Source organism: Pinus tabuliformis, chromosome 4_1, assembly GCF_031772625.1.
Source record: "Pinus tabuliformis cultivar Carrire ecotype Pingquan chromosome 4_1, CPIR1, whole genome shotgun sequence".
Lineage (NCBI taxonomy): Eukaryota > Viridiplantae > Streptophyta > Pinopsida > Pinales > Pinaceae > Pinus > Pinus tabuliformis.
In genome coordinates this window covers 614,434,894-614,460,741 of record NC_142303.1, presented here as the reverse complement: position 1 = coordinate 614,460,741, position 25,848 = coordinate 614,434,894, and positions in this window count along the sequence as shown.

Below are 25,848 nucleotides of genomic sequence, written 5' to 3'. Positions count from 1 at the left end.
TGCCTTTCATTTGGTTGCAAATTAACTTTGAATTTGGTGATATGGTGATATCATTGACACCAATATTTTTTTCCTCTTCCATCCCTTTGACAAGGGGAATGTAGTATGCCTCATTATTTGTATTCCTTCCCTGCAATTCTTTCTTTCTATATGACACATGTTTCATTGTTGAACGATTTCTCATCCCGAACTAGGATATCAGGAGACCTCAATGCACATGATTCACCTTTGCACCATTTTTATGCTTACAATAGCTGGAAAATAAGATAAAAATAACATGATATTACAATTAGGCATTTAAATTTTAACATTGAACAACCTGTAGTGCCAATAATAAATGAGGATACATAAGAGAAAAACATACAATAAAATTACTAGTCATTCAGAAGTGGCACTAAGGCTAGGGTAATAACATAAGAAAATCACTCAGGAAAGCATACAAATTCAACAGATTCTGCTACATAACTATAGAAAACTTCCATTAAGATGGTTTTGGTTGTATGTATGTTCTCAATTGCCCACTTACCAGCTCTGTTATTGCTTGATATCTAATTTCCCCAAATGTTCAAGGCCCCTCAAAACAGTACTTGGGGAAACTAGTTCTGTATTTTCTTAATGATTGATGTGTTAATGGTGAATTCATCACTAGCTGACAGGTTGCTTATGGAAGTAGTCTGGTTGTGAAGGAATTTAACTTTTGACAAATTTTCAAAGAATGGTTTGTGTTGATATAATGAAAAATTGTTTAAACCATCCAGATATCAGTGTACTGGTATTTGATCCATGTCTATGAAAAATGGCCTTGAGATGTTCAACTTGTGTGAATATACCCTATCTTCCAAACAATAATTTACATAATTAGGTACATGCCACTTAATAATTTACATAACAAAATTCATGGTAGATGCATGTAATAGAAATCACTCTAACAGAATCTACTAAGATCCTTTTGACTGCCATTGTCAAGAACCAACATAGCTATCTGATCTTTCACCTGATAGTCTTGTGTAAAGAGGAGGTCATCAACGGAGGTCATTGAATTGTGGGATGTGAGCGGAATATTGTAATATGGATTTATAACGTTAGGGAGAAAAACCATCTCAAAATCCGAAGCAGTGGTAGTGTGTAATGATTTCTCCAAACAATCAACAAAGGATTGCTCAACGTACAATGTCTTCATTTCATTCTGGTGTTTGAGATATTAGCACTTTGCACGAGAATGTGTTTAGAGTCTTATGGTAATAACACCAATGTACTAGGTGTTGGCAAGAGGGTGAACCAAGAACATGAGTAAGTGGGGACTGCAAATCATGTGGAATTAGGATGTGGGCTAGGGAACCAAGAAGTAGAGAGGTGAGGTCTCTTATCAAATTTGTGTTCAATAGTTAGGGATCTCAAGAAAGCATGGACTAGGCTTTGGCTTGTTGAAATCTTGTTTGTGTCTGCATTCCAGTGTGTTATAGCACCATTTACCACCCTTGGTAGATTTGATTCTCTATGTTATGGCCTAGGGAAACCCTTCCCTTCCAGACTTGGCCCAAATTTTAAAAAAACAATGTTTTAAATCCCATACGTTGTTTTTCCCTGTATAAATCACGTGTACACGTGAGTCATTCTATACCCAACCCACGTATATGTGTTAAAACATTAAAGAATATATATTCTCCATAAATTCAGGCGGAGTTTACGGGTTTTACCTGTTACTCACCTACTGTAGCCCGTGGCCTAACTGTTTCCCAACTTAAAAACTAATTTGGAGAAGTATAAATAGACCTCCATGAGAAGGCCTAGGGGGGAGAAAAAAATATTGGATATTGATATTATAGTTGATTACATCCCTGATCGAGTCTGAAGAAATCCATGTGCCTTTTGCACTCCCAAGTCATAGGAAACATTTGTTTCCTTCTCGAGATGTCCTTCATCCCTTTATGACATCCTTGTGTATACCGATGGAGGAGGATTGCTTAAGCTTGGGCAGGACGGGTCCGAAGGATAGCTTTGCTTGGAGCTGGCGGACGACTTAGGTTGTAGTTCTTCCATACTTTTTAGTTTACATAAATAAAGAGGTGTTGTTTTGTTCCTGATATTTAAGATCTTAATGCATTAATCTATGTTGTGATTTGCTTATGAATCTTATGTTAATGCTTATTTTCTTACATGCTTATATGACCTAACACCTATATCATGAACATGCTTTCTATTACTGTTGTCGTATATGCCTTGTTTGAATGAGTTGCAGGTTCTAAAGAATTGGAAGAAGAAGAGGGTTTGGACCCTACGGGAACAACCTCAAACATAGGACCTCTGGGTAATACCTCTTCTTCCTACTTCAGTAGTTTAAGTATTAGGATTGTCTGTTTGCATGCCTCTTTATTATGTAATCCCTCCGCTCTGTTAGGGTTCTCAACCCAAGACCCTAGGGTGACTTTAGCTGTAACACGGTGAAACCCGCATTCCATGATGACTAGACAAAGTTGCTGATGAGATATTTGAAATCTAAAGATAAGGAAGTCAGAGGGGCCACAATCATGGAATTTGATGCCTTGGAAAACTAATTCACTAATGGTGGATGGGATAATGTAGAAGAATTATTGTATAGAACTGCCTCATTAGTATTGCCAAGGTTGACAGAAATATTGATCAACTTTGTACTAACAGGTTGGTTCAAAGTGGATGGCTTCTCTAGCTCTCTGGTAGCCAGAAGGGCAATAAAACATTATGTTGTGGACACCAAAGGAAATTGGTTTGTTGCCAAAGCTTTTCTAACTAATGTTGTGGTCATAGTCAATTATAATGTTGATAACGCTAGTGTTTGTCAAGTGTTGAACTTTAAGAGTACTGTTTTTGGGATCATAACCTTATCGCTTATAATTGGTTGTGCTAACTTGATTTGATTTTTTAGTTGGGTTGTTCTTATTGCATTTGAGGGAGGCAGTGGAAAATGGTATGAAATCCAATCCATGCCACTATCTAAACCTAGAATTACTATAATAATAGAAACCATTTGTATTAATTTGGGCATGGACTGCTTGGAATTGATTTCAAAGAAAAGTGGTGGAAGGAGTGTAGGTTTTAACCCCATACAGAAATTACCTGCATGTGAATTCTAAAACACGAAAAATAAACAATACGAGAGCATAAAACACATATACACAAAGATTTTCCCCTGGATCCCAAAACTGGGACTACCAGCTTGATTTTTCATTATATTCCTTTCAATGTTACAATACATATTTATACATGCCGAAGAATCCAATACCATGGACCAAAAACCATCACGTCCAAAACCATGGACCGAAAACCATAGTGCCCAAAACCATGTGCAAAAATCATGCACAAAACCATAGGTAGGCCCGCCCAACCTAATATACGGTCCAAAAACAAAATTTTCTAGGGCGTTGCCCCAAACCCCATAAAGGGGGGCTACCTGCACCCTCAAACCCCCTGTAACCTCCCCGCTATGCAATCGGTGCAACGAAGGGTGGGGCTCCGCACCCCCCCACCTCTAACCCCCCAGTTAACTACGTGGGCTAGTCGTGGAAAGAATATAACACAACCCAACAAGGAGGAGGCTTGTGATTCATGGGAGAAAGAGGCTCATGTTGTGGTAGAAACTAAAAGTTATCTTCTAGGGAACATAAGACTCTAGATGAATCATCTGCCAAGTGGGTTGAACATGGAAGTCTGGTATACTCTTCTGCATTCTTGGTTGGTGTTCGAGGCAAGTGGAACTAGTCACTTTCAAAAAGTAGGTAAGGGGTTGAACATATAACCCCCTGCTTATCATGCTTACTTTGATGTCTGTAACCCTCAATTTTCATTGTTAGTATGCTACTGCCTTGTTTACAGACATTGTCCATATAAAGAACTCTAATGGCTTGAATGAGAGCATTCATTTAACATTGTTGGTTGAAGTTCATTGTTGGAATGTTATGCAAACTTTTGAATGGGAATAGATTATTAACAACTAAGTGTTGTAACATGAGCTTACACCATGTAAGTGCTTTTTTCCTCTCTAAATTTCAATAACCATGGTATTTTTCTATTGATGAGCTATTGAGTCCAAATAGTTGTAGGAACTAAATTTGATGAATCAAACATTTTATCTTAGCATATAGAGCACATTCATAAGAGACCGTGAATTCAAAACGTAATTGATAGTTTGACTCAGCCTCGACTCAAAATCTGTTTGACAAACCAGAATCATCCAAACCCAACAAACATGAGTCTGAACTAGTTGGGTTTGATGACCGAACCCAAAGAGTCTGGTCAGACTCAGCCCCAGCTCAACTCCTCATCCTCTTTTATAAAAAGGCCCAAAATGATCATTTGATACTATTTTTGAACTGTTTTTCAGTGAAATTTGTTATTGCACTGTGCAATAGCCTCCAACCTCCAACACATAGCTACACCACAACTACAACATTGTTGAGGATATTTTCATACAATCCACTAAATATGGCACATATTTGCTCTTATTTTTGTTCTAATTTTCACCAACTAGAAGCAGAAGCTCTAGAAAATTAGAGCTTGTTTCTTCTATTTTAATGTACACTTATAAAATTCAGATTTCTTTTCCAAATCTCATTTTTCTTCATGCCATTGTCCATGGTGTTTTTAATGTATCATGTATTTATTTATGCAATTTTGGAAATCAAAAAATAGAAAAAAAACACTAAAGACCATGGTTTTTTTTTCTTTTTTCCTTTTTTTTCTTTAATGTATAATGCACTTCGTTATACAATTTTGAAGATCATAAGATACAATGAAGGCTATGGTGTATGGTGTTTTTAATGTATCATTTACTTAGTTATACAAGTTTGAACATCAGAAGAAGCACTGCAAATTTATCTTGCTAGATTTTGATATGGAGTCACTATAAAGGAACAACTACATGAATTCTTGTTGTTATGTTGTCATGTGTTGACAGAGAATCACCACCATTTTCCATTAGATATTGTTTTTTCCCCTTCTTTTTAAGTTCACCCATTCCTAACAGATATAAACAAATGGTGATAACACTTACATATCTTACATTTGGAATCATACATTTCATCAAAAGTGTGAGGGACAGACAAATTATGGGAACATTTTATCGTTTTTCCCTATTATATTTCCAAGTAAAACTTAAATTGAGCTCAGCAGCTTCACCAAATTTAGGATTTGAATAAAAATATACACATATTTTGACAAAAAAGCATGGATTAGGTTTTGGTTCTCAAAAAGATTACTTCATTGTGAAAAATAGGGAACAAGATACATTTGAATTTTAAAATAAATACCTCCTCAGATTCTTGGATGCATAGCTAGATTTGAGTTTCATGAACAAAAAATTCTATAGTTGAATGGAATGGCCAAGAAAACTATATTTCTATTAATGATCTCTGCAACAAGACTTGCTTCAGTCATTCCTCTATTCACATTGCATACAAACCATGCTCAACTACAGGACATATACATATGTGTACTCCATAAATATTGCCTCTAAATCTCACTCTATCCAAGCACACTAACCTTTGTGCAACACAACTTCTAAAAGACAATATAGATCCAAACCACCATTATTGCAGTCCGAATTGCAGGGGAAATTTTTGAATTGTGAAAGAATTTTCCCTTTTTAGGCCATTGGCGGTGTTTATGGGCGCGATTCGTTTGAAAATTGAAATTTCAATTTCAACAGGGATGCAGTGAATGCAAGGGAGGATGGGATGATGGGACAGGGAGGGTGGCAGAGGGTGTGGGCAGGGGAGGAGGGTGGCAGAGGAGGAGGGGCTCAAGGGAGGCCACTTATGGTGGGGCCCTCGGGTGATGGGAGAAGGAGGAGGGTGGGGTGGGGTCGATGGGACCTACTCGTCGGTGTCAGAGGAGATGTCCCATCGGGCCATTCCTGAGCATGAATAGCTTGTTCTGCTTTTGGAAATTTTTTCTATGTCGTATGGTCCTGGGCAAGGAGTTGTCAGTTAGAACTTATGTTAGTCCTACAATGGATGGAAATGTAACTTTCCTAGGTTTTTGTCATGATTGGGCATATATTTAATATCAAAATACGCATTCCTCTTAAAACTAGCAATTGCCCCAAAAGATGCAAGGGGACACCGATAAGAATTTTAAATTTAAATAATTATATGAAGATACAAATATTTATAAATAGATCTATAATTATAATAAATTATATTTTTATATAAATTATATAAATACATTAAACATAGTTTTTATAGAAATCATATTTTTATAGATCAAATTAAATACATCTTATATTTGTATATATTGAATTGTATAGAGAAAATGTCTACAAATCACATAAAGCATCATGTAGAATACATTTAAGTAAAAACAAAATGTTACACAATGTGAGACAAATATATGTGAGAAACCAAATTAGATGGTCTAGATGGAAGAAGAATCTTCTTATGGATTTAATGTTAAAAACAATTCTGTGGAAAAAAAAAAAAATACTACTTCATTCATACATGTTAAAAACACTTTGAAAAAAAATAATCTTAAAATAGAGAAAAAAAAATAAAAATGAGCAAACCATTGCAATAACAGAGACAATGCACCTGGTTTAAATTGACCTCATACTCTTTAAAGATTAACACTCAAAAATTCTAGACAAGTTATGAATGATGTATATGGTTCCAACCAGCTAAGGTTTGTTGGCAAAGGGCTAGAGTGTAAGATATTGAAGCACAGATTGAAACCGATTTAGAGATCTCTCACAAAAAGAAGAGAATGTTACTAGCAATCATCCTATGGTAAATTAGTAACACGAAACTTTCCAATGTAAATTAGTAACGTCAATAAAATTTTATAAGATTGTTGAATTGAAAAAATACAATTGTATTTTAGTTTTCATAATAAAATTAATAAAATTTTAATAGAAAAAATTGTATTTTAGTTTCCATAATAAAAAATACAACTTTAATAGAAAAAGTTGTATTTTAGTTTCCATAATAAAAATATGAATAATTATTTTTTAATGGTGGTTTACGGACACGGGATGCCCACTACATCCATGGGAAAAATCCAAGCACATCAACTCGAAGGGAATCTACCCGTCGGCCAAACAAGCAAGGCATTTGACCTTGTGACCTCCCAACTGGCCAGGTACTTAGCAATGAGAACTCTACCCACTAAACTAACCATCAGAACTTCTTTAAAAGGAATAATTGTTCTTATAATAAATATAATAACCAAGTCTGCTCAAAAAACTCCTTTCTAAAAATATCCATTGAGATTATCAAGTTTGCACTTGAATTCACTCGTGAAAAAGCGATCTGCCTCTAATCGACTGCTATAATATATTCAAAACACAACTATATCAATCATAATTTTCCCTTTTTCAACAATGGAATAAATGAGAATTAGCAAAAAGATAAAGAAGGCCGTCTCACTGATTGCGAAACATTTAATCTTCTTTTCTGCCATGAGGCCGATCTGTAGATCTACAAGTTCAACACTCCATCAAATCAAACACAAGCATTTATACATGCATGCTATTTCAAATTTTGATTTGACAAATTTAAATCATGTAGTCTTGTCCTTGTTCACGCCTCCGCCACCCAAATGGGGATTGGTTTCCTTCAGAGAGTAATCCACAGGCAAGGTCGGTCTATGCATTGAAACAGGCTTTTCCTCGCCCTTTTTCTCCTCAACAACCTTTCCATGTTGTTGGGCAGTCCGTTGTTGTTGCTTCTGCTTTCTCTCTTTATTTTCATCAAATGTCTTTTTCGCATCCTTACCCTTCTTCTCTCCATTACCAGGACCGCCACCTTTCTCTTCAATATAATAAACCTTCAAACCAAGTTCGCCCTTAATGTGTTAGAAAATATTTCGTTTATCCAATAAAAGCTTATGTAAAGTCTCATCACCCTAATTAATGTTGGTTTTATTGAGGGGAGAGGTTCATTCTATAGCTCAATGTGATGTGTAACGTTGTCCATCCATTTTTTTTTCAAAGAGAAAAAACCAGATAGATTATATTAAGAGAATATAATGAAACACATATACATAGTCAGATATTCATGCCTGGATGAACCTCAGCGTTCCTGAAAAGAAATAAGAAAGAGAGAAATGCAGATAATGGATGATGCATCCCAAACCGGCTGAAACAGATAATATGACATATAATCCTTATGAAGGAGGCAGGAACGACAAAATGTTCATATGCAAAACAGCCCAGCGAAAGCCATGACTGTAGAAAGAGAATGAAATCAAAAATGTCATCATCAAAACCTGTAGGAAAAAATCCCTACGAGACAGGAGTGATTGAACATTCAGTAATTCGCATCAGTATGGATGCAAGAGGGGCTCTGTGATCTTGAAAAATACAATCATTCCTCCATTTCCATAGTAGCCAGACAACCGTTACAAACAAGGAGCGCAGAGGAATACTTTGCTCACTCCACCACCTGTAGCCCTCCTGTACAGAAGCAAAAACTCGGTAAGGGAAACAAAAAGATAAAGACAATTCATACCAGATTTGTAGAGAGTTGGCGCATTGAAAGAACATGTGAGCATTTGTCTCGTGATCTGAGTGGCACATGGAACAGCGGCCCGGACCATTCCAGCCCCTCTTTTGAAGAACCTCCCAAGAGAGATTTCTGTTGGAGAAGACCAGCCAGGAAAATAGAATCATTTTGAGCGGGCATGTCACTTTCCATAGTGATAGAGGAAACAATGGAACAGAGCCAGCAGTGGGACCATCAATCATTGCATTGTAAATGTCTTTGACCCGAATCGGCTGAGTTGAGTTCTTTATAGTGCATACCAATTTATCTTTATTACCTGAGCGCTGAAAGCCTTTGCTTGATAAGTTCAGGATCACCGAAGCCCATAATGGTCTCATGTGAGGGGGCAACGATAAGTCCTCTTCGTCCATCCATACAGGGGATGAGGATGTCCATGATTTTATTAGTCTGTCCCACGTGAATATGCCCTTTGATTGGAGGAAGGTTATCAGGCATCTTGGTATCATCAATTCCAAGCCATTCACAATTGGGTCGATACCAATATAAATACTGGAACCCGAAAATATTCTCCATCGAATATTCTCAAGAAAGAAGGGCAGTATTTTCCTGTAGTTGTTCCAAATAGCAGAGCCTGATTTAATACCAATAGAGGATCTACGATACCAATACACCAAACTGCGCCCTTTTAGGTATCTGTTTTGGATAATCTTGCTCCATGGACCGGAACCAAAGATGCCCCTGAAGAGAGATTTACAAAGTAAAGCCTTCCCGAAAATTCTCATATTAATGAGCCCCCAACCACCAGTTTCCTTCGGCTTGGATATGGAGTCCATTCTAACCAAATGAATCTTGGACTGATGAGATTTTCCTCCCCACAAGAAATTACCTGCTAAAGAACACAATTTTTTAATGATTGAGACTGGAAGATGAAACAAGTGAGCCCAATATACCGATAATTGTGATAACATAGCCTGAACCAAAATGAATTATCAAAGTTGAAATTTTGCTTATATTAGCCAAAATAAAAAAATCTAAAAATTCTTAAAAATAAATAAATATACAAAATATTAAAATGATGTTACCTCATGCATGTGAAGAAATTGGCCTCTCCACTCATGTTAGATCCGTATTTAAAATGGATCTATACTAAAATTTTTATCTTACCCAAAAATTCTTATAATGAGACTACGAATTCTAATTGTAAACACTAACGTCCACACGAAAAGTGGTAGAGTATATTATATTGAAACCCAGCTTCTCGTTCCAAACGGGATTGAGGTCCCTCTGTTTTGCATGGGTTCGAAACCTCTGGTCAATGTCTACTTCAACAAAGGGACTTGCAGAACCTTGGACATCCTTTGGCATGAGGTTGTGGGCATCCACCATCTCGACCACAAGTTTCCTCATACTCATTCTCTATTCACTTCCTCTGCTCACAAAATCCAAAACTTAAAAAAAACTAATTGCAGACCTATCACTAAAGACAACAAGCTTACCTATGGGCATTATCGCTCGCTACTGCGTTGAAGCTCCTACACTAGTAATGAATATCAATTTTTTTAATAGACATGCAATTTGGGTCATTTGGGTTATGCCTCTGTGTTATACCAATGGGTTGAGCAATGCAGAATGTGTGTTATAAAATAGAGCATTTGGGTTATGCCTTCTTGTTATACTAAATGGGTGAGCAATAGTACATATAAAAAGCACGAGGATTTACTTAGTGAATGTTTGATATATCACGTGAGTTTGTGTCATATTAAATAATATCTTTAATTTCACTACATATTGGAAAATTTAAAAATCAGATTATTTAATCCCCTACCAATATGAACCCAATACAATTTCCCAATTTAAAAAACCATACTTTCACTAGATATTGTAGGTGTTCATTTTTTCATTAACATTTTTTATACCCCTTTACATTTTTCATTAATTTAAGCTCCATTTTTATATTTGCCAATATAAAAATGAGTTGTCTTTAGTGCGACTTTTTGGACTTTCCGGTGGAAAATTTTGAGGTGAGATCTTGATTTTTGTTATTTAAACTGCTCTTTTGACTGTATATATGGATTCAACACCCTAAAAAACACAGTCTTTCCGGTGGAAAATTTTGAGGTGAGATCTTTATTTGTGTTATTTAAACTGCTCTTTTGACTGTATATATGGATTCAACACCCTAAAAAACACCTAGCGCACTTCGATTGTACAAGGGTTACCCATCAAGGTTGTGATTACAATAAATTTGTGCCGGATTTTAAAGAAATTAGATCAGAAAAACCCACCGGAAAAGCTTTCAAAAAGTTTCACTAAAAACAACTCAATATAAAAACCATTTACTCCTTGTATATCCCCCAATATATTATGTCATTTTTTCCTCAATATATATCCCCAATATAAACTCACTTGGTATGATATTACTCCCCAATAAAACCGAAAAATAACGACATTTAACACTAACTTTATAGAAATAAACAACCCAACTCACACACGTGTATTGCTCACATATTGCTCACATAGGAAAAAAATAAAAAATAGAGAAGAATTTAAATAGATGAAAACTAAAAGACATATCAAGAGACCCCACGACCCACCATTCAGCACTTACAGATGGAGGAAACATAGCTTAACTCAACTCATCATCAAAGCAAGTAACTCCGCCATTTCTGCCACGCTCCAAACACGCAACCCACCTTGTAACTGGGATGCATTCTGTCGGCACACCACCCACCTCGTAACTGACATGCATTCCATCGTATCTAAAGATATAAATGTCAAATTAGGGGTAAAATGGAAACGAGACAAATGTCTAACTAAGATAAACAAGATAGATAAAAATTATTTTTAAGGAAAAAAACCTAGGTAAACAAGGTAGATAAAAATTAACTTGATTATTTTTGAGAAAAGAGTCAGCCTATCTATCTATCTATCCATAAATAAATAAATATATGTTAAATCTTAATATTTGTCATCATAATATAACTTCATTTCAAAATTACGTTTTTTATTAAATAAATAAATAAAGATATATATATATATATATAATCTTAAATCTTAATATTTCTCATCATAATATATCTTCATTTCAAAATTACGATTTTAAATTCTTTAATGAGTATTAAAATTTGATGAATGATTATGATTTCACTTAAAAAAAATTCATTATAAGTTTGTAAGGGTTTAATTAAACTTAATTAAAAAATTAAATAAAATTTTAATTATGAAATTCATTAAAAATTACATACTTTTATTTATTTTTTTATTTTTTTAAATAATGAAGAAGATGATAGTGGGATAGTTTTGATTAATAATCTAGGAAAAAAATAATGATCCACACAGTCAAGGAGATTCATTTTTAATCATAATTTTTTTAATGCATTTTCATGTGCATTAATAGCCACTAACAAAAATAATGAATAAGATGCTAGTGGGATAGCTTTGATTAATAATTTAGAAAAAAAATAATGATCGGACACAATTAAGAACATTTATTTTTAATCATTAATTTTTTTAATGCATCTTTATATGCATTAATAGCCATTAACATTTATTTTTAATCATTATTTTTTTTTATGTATCTTTATATGCAATAATAACCATTAATCGGCAATCTTCTCTTGACATTAGTGCTTTTGAGTGTTTATCTAGATATTATATCATTTAATGGTGTCGTCAAGTCTTTTACTATTACTGATTTTAAAAATTAAAATACCATATAAACTAATTTTTTCATTACGAATCAATATTTGTATCTTGGTTATATTAGTGTCTTCATTGTGACGATAGAAATTATTTTCACTATTAATTTAGGAATTGAGATATAATTTAATTGAGCTTAATGGTTAAGAGCATGTGTTTCCTCCTAAAAGATGACAGACTCAAAACAAGAGAGGGTAGAGTATGTATGTATTCCTAGACTTTAGGAGTCAAATTGTTGCGCAGAGATGAGTCCCTTGTCTCACAAACAAAGGGGTCTTATACACCAATTTGGTGTGTGGTGGGCCCCTTGTCTCAAAAACAAAAGGGTCTCATACACCAATTTAGTGTGCGATCGGTCCCTTGTCTCACAAACAAAAAGGTCTCTTACACTAATTTGGTGTCTGGCTTGGTCGTGACCTTAAAATCGGATAATAATAATAATAATATACCATAATAAAATTTTCTATAAATTAATAATTAAAATATAGATGACATAAATTCTCATTATTAATATTTTGTTTTAATTCATTATTAATTATGATATTATTAGAATCCATATTATTGGTTGATTTCTCATTATTTAATTATGATAGTGATTATTGTATAAGATTTTTTGATATGATTAATTAATCACAATGATTGGTTTGCATCTTAAGACATTTGATCTTTCTGAATACTTGTTAGATTTATGATTAAAATAAATCTATATTAGTTTTATGACATATTTTTGATCTGGTTGCTTTTTAGTATAGGAAGATATACATTCTAAATGTGAAGATCCTTCTTATATCTATTTTAAGAAGCATCCAAAACACTCTGATTAATTTTTTTTATTTTTAATTCAAAATGAAATTATTGATATTTAATTCTTTTGTGTAAAAATATATATTATTTTTTATAATTATTATAATTTTTTGTTAATATATTTTTTATCACATTATTATTTTTAAATAAGATATAAAATCAATAAAATACATTTGGTTTTTTCTTCCTATGGTCCTTTAAAGTTAAGTAAAATTGAATTTTAAATCACTAAAGTGAGAAAATGGGAAAATCAAGTGATTAAAATTATATTAGTGAGAAAATCAAGTGATTAAGATTATATATTTTAAGTATTTTGAGGTTTTTAATGAATTTGTAATATTAAAAGGTAAAAAGTAATAAAATAAGATTTGGCATGAGATAATAAGTGTTACGATTATATATTTTAATTTAATTGCATTAAGGTATTACAAGTAAAAGGAAAAACATAATAAGTAACCAATTTAACTATTTTCCACGAACAGTTTTTGAAAATTTCACAGAAAATTTATTTTAAGAATTAAATGAATAAGGATATAATAAAAAATTATTTAAAATAAAATTCAATTTAAAATAAATGAATGAATCAAAAAGTAACTCCCCCTTATTCTGGCCTCAACCATAAATGAGTCCCTAAAGTTAAGATGTCCACTTATTAAGTCATCAATCTGCCTAATTTAGGCTGGTTCTCTTCCCTAGCTGTTAATTAAGGTCTGAAAGATGTTTACTTATTAAGTCATATTAATTAGTCTATTTTAGGTTGGATCTTTTTCTTAGTGGTTAATTAAGGTTAAAGGTCTAAAACGTTTGAAATGTTTTTGAAAAGGTTTAATTATTTTGAAAAGGGAACTGTTTTTAAGTGTGATTTTTTGAAATTTTTGATAGATTTATTCTAGTCTAAGATTTGGGTGAAATCTTAGTTTATATTATTTAAACTTATTTTTCAAAAAAAATCTCTAGAACACTTCAATGGCGCAAAATTCACCTATCAACCTTACTATTTCAATAAATCATTCTCAAATTATAAAATAAACGTGAATTTTTTTTAAAAACTCACACCTACTGGTTAGATAAACACCCGTAAGAAAGTTCGGATGGTAAAAGATCTATTCACAGACGTCGAAAACAACAACAATATTGCGTTATCAAGACTTGAACCCGGGTCGCCTTGGTGAAAACCAGGCATCCTCACCGGGCTAGACGACAACGGAAAAGGTTAATTTGTTTCTATGTAACTTACATATTACTAATTTATGAATTGAATCACATAGTCCAGCCATGTGATTATTATTAAATTAAAAATTAATAATATAAATAATATATTTTTTTAATTTTAAGAAAGAAATTATGAAGTATTAATCTACTTTTATTTGTTATATATTGAAGGTTATGAGCATCAGTGGGTGTGAAGTTAAGATTATAATATTGTTTTAGTTTTGGGTTTTTATTCGCTAGCTAAGTATTTTAATTGTTTTTTTTTTCAAAATAAAAAAAATGATTATTTTTCATTAAAAATAAAAGTAGTTATATTTTTGGTAAGTTCAATGATTCCCAAACGTTGCAAGTAACATAAATTTCTTTTCTGAGGAGAGAAAAACTAGTTTGACTGTCAAAACAAGGAGAAACTAGAAACACATATTGACTACACTACTTTAGATTTATACCAGTGGTAACTAAACACCAAAAGCAGAGCTAATAGAAACTACATATGCCAACATATTCATGTAAACACAGTAAACCAAAAAGAACCTTCTGCCAAAAGCAAACCGGAAGTATGATGTGGTTGTTGATGTTGAAAAGGAAAAAGCCAAACCTGTTCTTTAGAACTTGAAACTCTTAGAACCGTAGGGAGATCCGTCAACGAAGGAAATGAAACAGATTTCGCCTAGAGGAGCAAATCTATTGTGTTTAGAGAGGTGGCTAGCCACCATATTTTTCTCCTTGTATATATGGGAGAAAGTGATTCTCTTGAAAGACTCTGACAAGGCTCTAATATGTTGCTTCTAGTGATGAAGGGAAGGCGAACCAAAAGCAAAGAGACCCTGTGCCCACTCAACAACCAATTTAGAGTATCCAACAACCATAAACTCCTCAATTTCCAGCAAATATGCATGTCGAAGCACACCCCAAAGAGCTAATAATTATGCCCTACTATTATAACCTTTTCCCTCATGCCAACAGAAATAACACGAGTGGCCAAGATTTAAGACAATGTATGCCCCACACCCACATATCCCTTCTCAAGATGCTTCATCCAAAATCCCATCGACGAAGACGACCCGATAACCTTGTAAAGACATGATCTCCTTTATGGCTTTCGCCTCTAAGGTCCAATTTGTAGAATTTTATTATAGATTCAGCAGCTCATGTAATGTACTAGAACACAAGACAAGAATCTACTCTACTTCTTAACAACGGAAACCAATAGATTGATGAAAATAATAATCAGCAAGAGGAAGATAATCAATAACACATAACACAATATTTCTCTAGGGAAAGCAACTGCTCAAAACCTCGACTATCTATATTGCATTAATTAGAAATCCAAGATGAAAATACAATGCTTGTTCTCACTAGAACAATCCATGCACAAGTATAATCAACTCTCTGCCTCACAAGCCCGCTTTGGCCAACACTTAGCCAATTTTGCTGCCTGCCAAGCCCCTATTTCCTTGTGCAATTTCTGAGAGGATCAAACCATATTTAATTGGGAAATCATGCTTCCAAAACTGTGCAATCCAATCTTAGGTCCAAAACTGATTGCATGCATGATCTGTACAACTCAGAAAATCATACAACTGATAGTGCGTTGCCCCTGCACTCTAGTCTCAACTGAGTCTTTCTCTGAACTGACATGCATGAGTTTCTCTTGAGTGAATCTCCAGTTAGTTGGAGTAGCACTGAGGATGCACCAGTGCACCAACTCACTACTAGACCTCTACTAGTTCCTCCAACAGTTAGAACTAGTTTAACTGACCATAACTCAGTCAAACTGAGTTATCTAATTACAACTCAAATAAACTCATCCTGGACCCCTAAAATTTAGGGATCACACATGACTACAGAAAGACTTCCAACTCGAAATTCCTAAGTTAATTAAGTCAATTTAACTTAATTAACTATTTACAAGTTGCTATGAGAATAGAATTCGATTTTAATTCACAATTTAATTCAAGGAGAAATTAACCTAGAATTCCTTGTTGCCATTTCTCAACACAATCTCCCAAAAGTATGCCACAATCTTCAGACTAATGGACCTCACATCAAGGACAACTTGATCGAAAGTTGTGGCATTCCTGCACCTCCATATACCCCAATAGTTATAAACATGAAGCGACCTAAACTTTGTATGTCCCTTAAACCACTGTGAGAGCCACGAGCTAATGGAGGATATGACCACATATGCTTATATATTAAGAAACTTAAATACCTCTTTCTAGATTGAAACAACAAATGTACAAGTATGAAAAATATGTACCACCTCTTCATTCACCCTTCCACACAAAGAGCATATACCAAGCCCTTGAAAACCTCGTTTAGTGAGGTTCTCCCATGTGAGAATATGATTGTGGAAAACCAACCACAAGAAACACTTTGGCTTCAGTGGAACCTCCCACGCCACACTCATGACATCCATGAAACTATGATTTGAGACCTATTCCCATGTGCGATATATGCATATGCTTCTTTGACCGAAATGCGCCCTTCAAACTCTCGCCCTCCCTCAACTAATAAATCCTCCTTTTTTGACATTGAAATACTCGCATGACAAAACCTATATTTGTATCTCTCCCACTCATCTCAAAGGCCACTAACAACCCACGATCTCTAGTGTGCGACCAACTTAGAGGGGAAATCATGGGATGTCATGGGCAACCGAGATGGCTTAGAAATTGTCGACCTGATTGGTTAAGGAAGCGAATCAAGGGCTTCAAGAGTATGTGGACTCCTTCCATTCCTTTAATTGCATTAAGGCCAATAACTCTCCGATCTCGCCTACCAACCTCCCACCTCAGATTCACACATAGTCAATGCTTGGCCTTCATCAAGCTTCTCCAAATGTATGAACCCTCCCTCTTTTTAAGAGCTCCAACACTTATCCAAGCCTCCGGAGATAGGCGATTAAGATATTTTTCTCATACCAGTTGTTGCCATGAATCTAGTCCTTCGAAATCTCTCCAAATATTTTTAACAAGTAGAGTCAAATTAAAGCTTTCTATGTCTCTAATCCTGCAACCTCCATTCGCCTCACTCCTAGAAACTACTACTAATATACAAACCTGGTGAAATTTCTTAAACTTACCAATGTCTTCCCAAAGAAATTTGACAAAGATAGCATCTATTCCTTTGATGAAAACTTTAGATAGTCTGAAACGGTGCATCCAGTAAACTAAAATTCCCTATGATATAACCTCGACTATGACCAACCTCCCACCCAACGTGAGCGACTTGTTTTCTCGAAGGGTCAACTTCTGCTCAAAAATTTAATAACTCATTCCCAATTTGGGCATTCATATTTGTTTGGCTTCAAAAGAAAATCCAAATACCTGAAACCTTTAGCCATAGGTGTCACTTTCACCTCAAAAATATTAGAAATATCCAAATTTACCTCCTCATCCAACCTGTCAATGATAAGTTTTGATTTCTCATTGTTCATGATGAGTCTTGACGCAATCCAAAAATTGGAAAGGACTTGATGAAAAGCTCGCCATTCAACCATGCTAGCTTCCCCTATGAAGAGAACGTCATCAATGAACATTAGGTGAGAAATACTGGTATATCTAGTAACCTTGCAGCCTGCAATTGTTACTCGTGCCATGGTGTTGGGCTTCAAAATTGAGACATTTTCTTACCATGTTTCCTTATCCTTTCATTGGGTTTCTGAGTATTTTATGTACCTAATATGGTAATTTGTGTGTTGTGAACTTTAGAAAGTAGTCAATAAAGTGTTTCATCATTTTATTCTCTAAACGAATTGATTTAACCATGAAAAGATGAGTTACACTTACCATTTTCAATAATCACTGATAGGGATTTCGATAAGCGGATGTTGTTCCCTGGATAGTTGGATAAGAGCAAGTTATATAGAGCTGCTCATGTTATTTGTGACCCGGATAAGCGAGATTAAAAATCATAATGGAAAGACCAGCTGTGAACGAGAATTTTGCCATTTATTTTGAGGGAACTTAAGAGATTTTGTAACTCGAATTGAGCATCCTGAGAATCTTTAGATTCTCAGGACCGCTCCTTTATTTTTAATTATAGACTTAGTTTTAATTATAAAAGCGAGGAATAAAGCATCGATGAAAAAAAAAATTACTGTCATTATCATACCTATGCTCTGAGATTTTACAGACATACTTTGTAATATTGTTGTTGATTAATATAACGGAGACTTACACGATTTAGCTTTAATTCTTGCACTGATTTCTCTCTAAGGTGGTTGAATTCCAGTGATCGTGGGCCCAATCCTAGAACAACTACTGCCCTCTTTGTGTTATTAAATTTACATTTCAACTTTTTCATTCCTGTTTTGCAATTATTCGATTTCCTTCCAAAATTGATCATTGTTACTGAATTGTTCATTACAATGATAGTTGCTACAACAGTTTGAGTAAATATCATTATAATTAGATTTCTGATAATTGATTTTCTAAAAGTGTTATTTATCCTGTCACTTCCTATGATTGATAAAGAATTGTTAAGAGCAAGGTTTGATATTTGTTTCAGCAGATTTCTTTCTAGTCGAGCGTGTTGTTTCTTTCATGTAGCTGCAGTTTCCTAGGAAATGACTTGTACTTAGCAGAATTGTTTTTAGAAGGTTTAATGCTTCGATTATCTTAAATAAGCTTTTGATTGTTTGAATTCATGAAGTTGTGAGTAAAGTTGTTCTTTTAGGAAATCCTAGTTGTTTCTTGTGTTTTCATGCATTTACCTTTCAATAGGACTAGACAGATTAGGTTACATAAACACTATTCTTTGCACATATAGTGTGGACAACCTTGAAATAACTAGACGAGTTTCGGGTTGACAATTTAATGTTTAAAGGTTTGTTGGTATTTTTAAAGAACAACTAAGTAACCCAACACTTTGGCGACGTTGTCGGGGAGGTTGTCAAAGAAGTGTTAGTTGTATCCCTATAGGGTTGGGTATTAAAGATGGAAGGTAAGAACCTGCGCATGCACCAAGTAAAAAGCTTCTACCAATGCCTACCCTCAATTGATAATTTTAGAATTGTTTAGTGTGCATGACTAGGAAAAAGCATAGGACTATAAATCAAGAAGTTATAGATTCAAAACCTATTTTAAAAACCACCAAAACTCAAGGTCACTCTGACCTTAGAAGAAATACCTTTATAGATGAAATCATTTGCCATTTGGAATCTCAAGCGTCGGTAGGTCCCCGAACAACATCTGGGAAGGGTTCTACTATTGCCTCTCAAGCGGCAGGATCATCATTTGTAGCTCACACTGAGATTCACGATAAGACTGTGAGGTCTGAGCAGAGTTTCCAAAATACATTTATTAATAATCCCAGTCCTTCCAGTAAAAGAGAGGGGAATTCTTGTAACCTAAGAGAGGGAGGAGGTGAAACAAGTGAGCCACAACTACAATCTTCTGGATTTTCAAGCAACACATGTTGCAAAGGGAGAATCTAAAATTCCTGATTTGAATAGCGTTGTAAGACCTACTCAGAACCCAGAACTTAGCCAACACATTGTTCTTTGGATAATATCCCTTGACCACGAAATACCTGAGGATTACTGGAAATTTTTTGACCAAATAGAAAATGCGGCACCATGAACATAGACCAAGACCATAGAATACCCTATTGTCAATGGTCTTCCAAATTTTCATGGAATGTCTTTTGAGGATCCAGACGCATTTCTATTTGAAGTTGGTGTCTTATGCCGAGGTTTTGACTATACCATTGATCCTAAAAAACTGAAATGATTTCCTTCCACTTTAAAGGGAGCAACTCTACGTTGGTTTATGGGATTATGGGGAGGCATCATAACTTCGTGGGATCAGATGAAAAATGTTTTCCTCTCTAAATATCAAGATTATTGTCAGTCTAGGGATATTAAAGAAGAAATATTTAAAATGATGTCTAAGGAGGATGAGACCTTGAAAGAATATGTCAAAAGACTCCAATATAACCTACAAAGATCACCTTATACCACTCTACCTAGAGAAATTCTAAAAATTTCTTTGATTAGAGGAATGAAATATGAATGGATAGAGACACTTAATTTAATGGGACAAGGTGATATTTCTAAGGAAGAATATGATGACATTGTAAAATTATGTGTCAGGTGCTCGAAAGGAAGTACATGAACCAAATATGGAGTTTGGGACCCCCTCAACACAACTAGCAGAACTACAAGAGGAGGAGGGGTGACTCGCGCAGAAATTGGTAATTTCCTATAAGACTTTAAAACTGATATTTTGAGTATGTTAACTACATGACTTGATGTCTTGTAGGTGAAACAAAAACAAGTAGAGGCAGAACAGGCTTTAGCCATTTTTTCCCTCATTGTTGAAAGAAGCATAGCCGCAAAGAGTGCACGTTGGACACAGTCGAAATATGTGTCATATGTGCCAAATATCACTCCACAGAATGTTGTCCCTCACTCCTAGGACTGAAAGTTGTGTTCAAGGAAGCAAAGGAAGATCCTGAGCTGACATACTATATGGGCACAACAACGACAGTGGTAGACATGCCCTCTAGGTATGATCCAAGATCCTGCTTTGTTTTATTATGGAAAATATATCCAACAAAAAATTCTTGGATCACAGTGATAGCCACCTTTTAATACTGCATGGAAATCCCCATCATAATCTACACCGCCATGGTAAAATCAGTCGTTTTCTGGGCCCTCGTGGCCTAATCAACAATATTCTACAACCCCATGGAAAAATTCCTCAAACAACCTAAACCTGTCCCATTGGGAAAATTCCTCCACACAAGGACCAATGTGGTATCAAAGTTGGCAATGCCCTGCGAGACCAATGAATCTGTCTGTTTTTTCATTCCCTCAGTCGCAAGCACCATTACAAACTCCTCTCCAACTACCCCCAAATGTTCCACCTCCATTGCATCCTCAACTACCTGCCCAACCAAATCCTAATCCTAACAATAAACCCATCCAATATTTGGAAATTGTAAAAAATCCACAATATGATTCCACCTCTTTCGAATGTAATGAGTTGCGGTTAAGATCTGGATGGACAATCTTCCCAGAATATGACATAGGGAAACAGGGGTAGGTGTACATTGAAAACCTTACCGAAGAGCAACCCTTAACTGAATACTCTCCATCACCCGTAGTTATCACTAAAACAAAAACGCCTAATAAATTGGCAAAACAGCAAGAGTCCGCTACAACTACAGATGTTGCTCCACCATACCCTGAGAGACTTACTATAATTAAACTGTTGGTTTATTCTGATTTTGATATCGTAGGGGAATTGAGAAACTTATGTATTAAAATTCCTCTTCTCTAGGCTATTCGAGATGTTCCAATTTATGCCAAAACTATTAAGGAATTGTGTGTTAAGAAGCCTGGAAGAAAACCAAAAGACTAGGGGCATCTTGGAAACCCCAATAGTTACCGTTCAAATTCAGGGGCATATCTTCCCAAACACCCTTGTGGACTTAGGCGTTGCAATAAATATATTGATTGTAGAAACTTGTGGGATCCTTGGGATTACATCATTTAAACCAACCACCATTATGTTTCAATTGGCCGACAGGTCGATAGTCAAACCAGAAGGCACCCTACAAGACATTATCATCTTTGTAGATTCCTGGGAATACTCAATAGACTTCATGGTCATCAACCCTAGAAATCGGTTGGATGGATACCCTCTGATACTAGGAAGGCCATGGCTGGCAACTACGGATGTGTATATCGAGTGCCGAATAGGAAACATGTGAGGGTCCAACCCTAACCCCCTTATTTATGTAATAGGGTCGAGTCATAGTTATATTTAGTTAAAGAGTCAATAAAGCCCATATTAATAATTGTAAGTGGTTGACCCGCATTTAAAGAAGAGACCACGGTTAGTTGCAAATGGGCCATGGTATTAGATAGATGGTATTAATAAGAACCATGGTACTGACCCATGGTATTACATGTATGAATCCTATATAAAGGATAGAGACTCACCATTGAGGAGCGTCATGTCTTATTTTGTAATCGAGCCCTGCTCTATTGGAAGTTGCCCCCTCGAAGAGGCAAGTGAACATTGCTTTCCTTTCTGAATAATAAAATACATGTTGTTATCTCTCATCTGTTCTGTGTTCTAGGTTGTATTTCTTCTCATATTTTCTATTCTGGCATCTTCTCGCAGGTCAAGAGCATAACAAGTGGTATCAGAGCACTTTCTTGGGCAAAGCGGAGTTTTTTTTTTTTTTTTTTTGGGTAGGAACTTTTTGTGGTGGCGAGTTTGCGGATCAGATTTGTACATTTTGGGGAAACATTTGCATAACATAATTGCAGATTTGGTTTCTTTGCAAAAAAAACCCAATTTGAAAAAAAAATGGCCGAATCGGAGTCCGGATGAGGGAGATATTGCTGATTTAAAAATCAGCTATGTTGTAGACATTTTTCGGGGCAGCGAGATTGCGGAACAAATCTGTATGTTCTGGTGCAAAATATGTATAATCTTATTGAAAATCTGGGTTTTTTGTGAAAAATTACCCAATTTGAAAAAAACAATCGGCTGAATCGGAGTCCAGATGAGGAAGATATCGCTGATTTAAAAATCAGCTGTGTTGCGAACATTTTTCGGGGCGACGAGTTTGCAGATCAGATCTGTATGTTCCAAGGAAATATTTGTAGAATCTAACTGTAGATATGATTTTTTTGTGAAAAAATACCCAATTTCAAAAATAAACCGGTCGAATCGGAGTACGGATGAGGGAGATATCATTGATTTAAAATCAGTGTTTTTTTTTCAGAAATTTTTGTGACGCCGGGACAACTGTAGTGCGAATCTGAAATTCCAGTGCCTAGATCAAAATTCGATAAAGATGTACAAATTTGATGGCTCTAATCCGGCAATATGGGTAGCACAAATGGAACAATATTTCACTCTGAATCACATCGTAGATGATGAAACTAAACTATGTGTGGCAGACCTTTACTTGGAGTAATAAAGTTGGCAATGGTGGTAGGGGCATTCTAAATGCTATCCAAGGAAAACTACTTGGCAGATGTTCGCAAAATCCATTTGTGACCACTTTGACCGTGAATCTAATTTTTTGGGTCATCTTACTAAGCTCAGACAGACAGGCACAAAACCTAACAAAGAATTCATTTTTACAGGAAAGAAGGAAACCAAGAAACCTAAAGGGTTATTTTCTGTTGGTATATCCTTATTACAGGTTCATGGATTGATTTAGAAGGAGAATATCATCGTGTCTATAAATCCTAGTAGAAAGCATAATTTTATGAATTTTAATTTGGGAAAAAAATTGCAAGTTCCAGCAAAACACATTGAAAACACACAAGTTGATAATGAGGATGTTCAAGTTTATAAAGATTTGAAGCTATCTATGGATAAGTATGTGTTGCATTGTGATTTTTATACTTCAAATATGGATAACATGGATGTTGTTTTGGGATATCCTTGGATGGAATCTGTGGGTACTGTCAATATTAATCTGCAGAAGAAATTCATGAAACTTTTGTATAAAAAAAAAGAAAATTACATTGCAAGATATTTATATTAACACCCAAGGCTAAGCACAATACAAGACTATATTACAGCCTTTGAAGCATTAGCATTCCGCACAGGAGGTTTGGTAGATGAATTCTACTTGGAATGTTTTATTAGTGGTCTCAAAGACGCCATACAAGCCCACATCTGGATGCACCACCCAGCCACATGGCTGGCAGCTTGCATGATAGCTCGTGAAGTGGAACGTGCATTAGCGGCCCAGTCGCCTCGTCCAAATTTCATAGCCAAGGGACGCCCCACCCAGGCTTCGAGCACTACCCAAACACTTAAGGTTCAAAAGGTGTCACCAGCAGAAATGGTGGAAAGAAGAAAGCAAGGATTGTGTTACTACTGTGATGACAAATACTCCCCGGGGCATAAATGCAAGGAACCCAAATTCTTTCAAATTGATGCTACTGAGGAAGCCCCACCCTTTGAGGGACTAGAGGAGGAAGATGAGGACAACCAACAGGACAATGAGATCCCAGCTACACCAGAAGAACTAGTTATCTGACTCATGCTTTGGCAGGCATTTCTTCTCCCCAAACTCTCAAAATCAGAGGTTTTGTTAAACATCGCCCTGTAGTAGTCTTGATTGATAATGGTAGCACGCATAACTTTATCCATCAAAGAGTCACAAAAGCAGTGCATTGTTTTTTCAGAGTAGTCTCTAATTTCCAGGTCCAGATTGCTGATGTGGGGACAATGAAATGTGACGGCCGCAGTGAAAATGTCAAACTTTAGATGGGAGATTACCATCTAAAGACCCACATGTTTGCCATCAACATGGGTGGGTGTGACATTGTCTTGGGGGTTGAATGGCTCCGCACACTCGATCCAATCACGATGGATTTCCAGGAGTTATATATGAGCTTTAAGTAGAATGACCACACGCATACCCTCAGCGAACTCTAGGTAGGTGCTTCTTCTATCATCAACTTGCATCGGATGGAAAAGTTGTTAAAAAAGGGCCACCATGGAGTTATCACCCAATTTAATGCCATCCAAGCCTTCGAGCCCACTTCTCTTCATATTCATCCTGAGATGCAATAGGTCTTAAACAAACATCTACAGGTCTTTGACAAAACTCATAAGCTTCCACCCTCGAGAGGGGAACATGATCATAACATTACTTTGGTCCCAGGGGCACAACCACCAAATGTGCGCCCATATAGATACCCTTTCAACCAAAAGAATGAAATTAAAAAAATCATCAAGGAACTCGTGGAAGCCGGTGTCATTCGTCCTAGCATTAGTCCTTATTCATCGCCTGTGGTCATGGTGCTCAAGAAAGATGGGTAATGGTGTATGTGTCCAGACTTCAGGGCCCTCAACAAGCTGATGGTCAAAGATAAATTTCCCATCCTAGCTGTTGATGATTTGCTAGATGAGCTAAATGGGGCTCAATTCTTTACTAAGCTAGACCTTCACTCGGGCTATCACCAAATTTGCATGAAAGAAGTCGACATTCCAAAGACTACTTTCCGAACTCATGAAGACCATTATGAATTCCTAGTAATGCCATTTGGTCTCTTTAATGCCCCATCCACTTTTCAGAGCCTCGTGAATCACCTGCTCAAAACATATCTCAAAAAATTTGTCCTTGTTTTCTTTGATGACATCCTCATCTACAGCCTCACTTGGGAAAAACATCTTCAGCATGTAGACCTACTCTTGCAACTGCTCCAGAAGCATAAATTATTTGTCAAATTGTCCAAGTGCTCTTTTGGCATGAAAGAAGTCGAGTATTTGGGCCACATTGTGGGGCGTGAAGGTGTCAGGGTGGATCCAAAAAAGATCTAGGCAATGCAGGATTGGCCCCAACCAAAGACCTTGAAGAGTTTGAGAGGATTTTTGGGTCTCACTAGCTACTATCGCAAATTTGTCCGCAATTATGGTCGCATTGCTAGACCCCTCACTCACCTTCTCAAGAAAAATTCATTCCTTTGGAATGATGAAGCACAACAAGCATTTATAGCTCTCAAACATGCCATGTGTTCCACTCTCGTATTGGCACTACCCGACTTCACCAAATCTTTTGTGATTGAATGTGATGCTTCAGGTACGAGTATTGGGGTTGTCTTAATGCAGGAAGGTCGACCCTTGGCCTTCACTAGCCAACAACTAAGTGGGACAAATTTGGGACAATC